The sequence below is a fragment of the Cucurbita pepo genome, unplaced genomic scaffold (assembly GCF_002806865.2).
Source record: "Cucurbita pepo subsp. pepo cultivar mu-cu-16 unplaced genomic scaffold, ASM280686v2 Cp4.1_scaffold000435, whole genome shotgun sequence".
Lineage (NCBI taxonomy): Eukaryota > Viridiplantae > Streptophyta > Magnoliopsida > Cucurbitales > Cucurbitaceae > Cucurbita > Cucurbita pepo.
In genome coordinates, this window is record NW_019646666.1 from 6,891 (window position 1) to 11,118 (window position 4,228).

Below are 4,228 nucleotides of genomic sequence, written 5' to 3' on the forward strand. Positions count from 1 at the left end.
TTGACATTTAATGTTAAATATTAATTAAATTGTTTAATTAATCATTTAATATTATTTTGATTTGAAATTAATTATTTAAATTAATTGTTGAATTAAAATAGAGAAAGTCGAGAGGTTGACTTTAATAGAAAAATACATATTTGAGTTAATGGAATATTGAGTGTCAATATATGGTTTAACAAACTTGCATGTTTGACAGTAATTCCACAAATTTGAGTGGAATTTTGAGTGACTAAACTTGATAGGAATTTAATATAGGAAAAGAGAGAGTTTTGAGAGAATTTCTCAAAATTTTTCGAGCATTCTTTCCATGTACCTTGATCACTCTATTTATAGAGTCATATTTGCACTATTTATAAAGTCAAATTTGCACGGTGCACAAATCAGGGGCATTGTGCTGTCGACTGCAAGGTTGAGGAAGAATTAGGTGGGGCTCTCTTGAACGGAAAAACATTTTCATCAAATATGACATCTCTAGAAATATTGACACGACCAGAATCGGTGTCAAGACACTTATACCCTTTATGTAAAGAACTGTAGCCTAGAAAGACACATTCCTTTGATCNTTTTAATGCTTTTGAACATGCTAACTAATTTACTATAATTGATGTACTTAGGGTGCCTAAGATCCAAATTGCTTCTGCATGTGTTATATTAACACCATCAAACCGATGCTACAGTAGTCGATCGACTAGCGGTCGAGGATTCGACTGGGCATTGCGCAATATCATCTGCTGGCGGAGGATCCAAGGCCCCAACATTGGCAGAACAACCAACGTCGATTCGCTTGGCAGTGACGCAGAGGATTGTGGCTGCAATTCCGAAGCTGATGTGGACACCAGATTTTATGCATCCAAAGAGTTAGTAGGCACAGACATATGCGTNCCAAAGAGTTAGTAGGCACAGACATATGCGTGTGATCATTCTCCAAATTAGTACTGCTATTACACAAATGCAAGGTGCACAAATCAGGGGCATTGTGCGTCGACCGCAAGGTTGAGAAAGAATTAGGTGGGGCTCTCTTGAACGGAAAAACATTTTCATCAAATATGACATCTCTAGAAATATTGACACGACTAGAATCGGTGTCAAGACACTTATACCCTTTATGTAAAGAACTGTAGTCTAGAAAGACACATTCCTTTGATCGAAAAGAGAGATTTTGTTTGTTAAAGGACAAAGATGAGGCCAACAAGCACACCAAAAAACTTTTAATAAGGAGTAATTTGGTGGGGGTATGAAAAAGACGCTCTAAGGGGCATTTGTTATCGATGACATGAGTAAGAAGACGATTGATGAGATATGTGGCTGTAAGAAACGCGTCGTCCCAAAATTTAATAGGTACATCAGCATGAGCTAGAAGGGCTAGGCCAGTTTCAACAATATGACGGTGCTTGCGTTCAGCAGACCCATTTTGTTGATGCGTGTGAGGGCACGAAACACGGTGAGCAATTCCAAGGGAATGAAAGAATGTGTTATGAATTTTCTAATATTCTCCACCCCAATCAGATTGGACACACTTGATTTTAGTATTTAAGAGGCGCTCAACATGAGCTTGGAATTGCAAAAATATACGAGGAGCTTCTGTACGATAATGCATCAAATAGATCCACGAAAATTTAATGAAGCTAATATAATATTTAAAACCCCCAACAAATGGAGGTGCAAGACCCCAAACATCCGAAAAAAATCAGTTCCGAAGGTGACGAAGACCTATGAGAAGAACTAGTATATGGTAATTGATGACTTTTTGTTGACTGACACGCATTACAAACTGACAAAGGTGACTCACTAGTACACGAAATATTATTGAGACGCAAAATTGATTTTATTACTTCAGATGAAGGATGTCCAAGACGTGCATGCCATTGGGCGTGAGTAGTAGATCTGCTCCCATCTAGATTCACACTTCCCATCTAGAAGACTTTTCCTCGACCGTCGATCCTTAATAGAAAAATGCCAAGGATGGAATTCAAGAAGTCATTATCACGAGAAAATTTATGAACGGAAAGAAGATGTTTGGAAATTTCATGCATATGCAAAATATTACTCAATGCAAGAGAACGAGTAACAATATTAATTAGAGAATGACCAGTATGCAAAATACGCAAACCTGCTCCATTGCTGACTTGAACTTGTTCACCTCCATGATAGCGTTCACGCACAGCGAGACGATCCAGGTCACTGGTGATATGATCAATGGCGCCTATGTCGCTGTACCAATTTGAATCAATCTTGTAAGAGGAAGTAGCCGCCAGTGCCGTAGAAGGAGCAGAAGGAGGTTCATCTTGATAGGACTCATTCATCCTATGCCAGCAGCGAACAGCAGGATGCCCCACTTTGCCGCAGATCTGGCAGGAAGGACGAGCATAAGGGCCACGACGATCACCAGCAGGATGAGAGGGCGCATAACCTTGAGCACGACCAGGACCACGATCCCTACGCCCACGATTCTTCTGCTGACCACCACGACCAGCATAATTGGCAGAAGATCCAGGATTTAACTGAAGTTCAGCCTGGTGTTGTACTTGGCGAGCTTCAAATGTCATTAGATGTGCAAACACATCATCAAGCGTGAGGGCTTCACTCTTGGTAGTCATTGAGGTGGCGAAGGGATCATAGTTAGGGCCAAGTCCAGCGAGAAGATACGCGATCACATCATCATCCTGTAAGGCAGAGCCGGCGGCGGCCAACCCTTTGATCTTGTGTAAATAATTTGTAGCACACTGATTGCGTTTCTTGGACGTGGCGAGCTCAACACGGGTCCGAACAGTGCGAGCACGAGTTGACGACGAAAACATTCGCTGCAGGGTATCCCACGCCTCCTTGGACGTAGTAGCGGCAACCACATCGTTAAGAATCTCCTCAGACATGGAGGAGAGAAGGCCACTAAGGACTTGTTGATCCTGATCATACCACTGATTATAGGCCGGATTAAAGACCAAGTCAGCACCAACAGCAGTTGAGGAAGGGACCATCTTGGCAGGTGCGGCAACGGTGCCATCGAGGTAGCCCATAAGCTTCATACTCCGTAGGTAGGGGAGGAGCTGGGCGCGCCATATGATGAAGTTGTTTTTGGTGAGACGGATTGTGACAACATGGTGAAGAGGGATTGGGCCAAAGGTCGACGCCATGGTAGTTGAGGAGGTGTTGGAGATGGTGGATGAGGAGGAGGAAAAAGACATGGTAGACATTGTTAAAGAATAAACCTTGGCTCTGATATTGAATGACACTGTGCCTGTATGGGTCACAATCTCAGTATTTATAGATGTGGCTCTGATAGTATGTTAGGTTGAATGAGATTGTGACCTATCTGGGTCACAACCTCGTATTTATAGAGGTGTATAATGAAGATTACATTGTAAATCATAGATTTGGTAACAAACCAGTAAATCATAGATTTGATAACAAACCAAGTAAATCATAGATTTGGTAACAAACCAGTAAATCATAGATTTGGTAACAAATTATGATCTCTTACATTTAAATCTAGGCATAGTTAATTAAAATAAAATAAAAGAATTAGTTGCATATTTTTAATAAACCATAAAATTAGTTTATTATAACTAAAAAAAAATCTGATAGCATCTATAATTTTGAAAAAAAAATCCCATTTTGAATTTTTTTTCTTTATTAAAAAAATAAAATTGAGATGAATATTAAATTTTGTGGCTAATTTTAAAAAAAAAAATTAAGATTAATTGATTTATCTTTAAATTTTATGTCTAATAAATTATTATAAGATAAACCATAAAGAAATTTGAATGGATGAATTGACTATTAAACACAAAATTAAAAAAAAAAATTACGACTAAATAGATATAAACCTAAAAATTAGACTAAATATTTAACTTTTATTTAAATATATTTATCTTTATTTTTTGTTTTCTTTTTTATCATGAATAATTAAAGAAAAGAAAAGGCAAATAAAACAAAAACGGTTTCCCAGGATCATGGAAACGGAGAGAACCGATCAAATTGAAACCTAATTTCAGCACCACGAATCAGGAAGTTTGTTCTAAATATAGCTCTGAAATTCAAGATCAAAGCACCATAGAAACTTACCTGCCTCCGAAAATCTCTGCAGTTTCCACCTATAAATCGAATCGATTCCATCTCATTTCATCAGGCAGCAATTTCCAAAGCGAAGGCGTTTTTCGGTGATCCTTCTCGTCGAGTTCTTCACCGGATAACGCCGCAAAAATCCAAAACCGAAAACAAAAAAAAA

The 4,228-nt window shown here is 38.6% G+C and overlaps 1 non-coding gene across 1 annotated transcript; it reads right to left on the reverse strand.

Annotated features, from left to right (window-relative positions):
• Positions 1–2,535: 2,535 nt before the first annotated feature.
• Positions 2,536–2,675, reverse strand: LOC111785294. The gene has a single exon (XR_002813653.1). It is a non-coding gene; the product is annotated as a small nucleolar RNA Z247 (small nucleolar RNA).
• Positions 2,676–4,228: the final 1,553 nt, after the last annotated feature.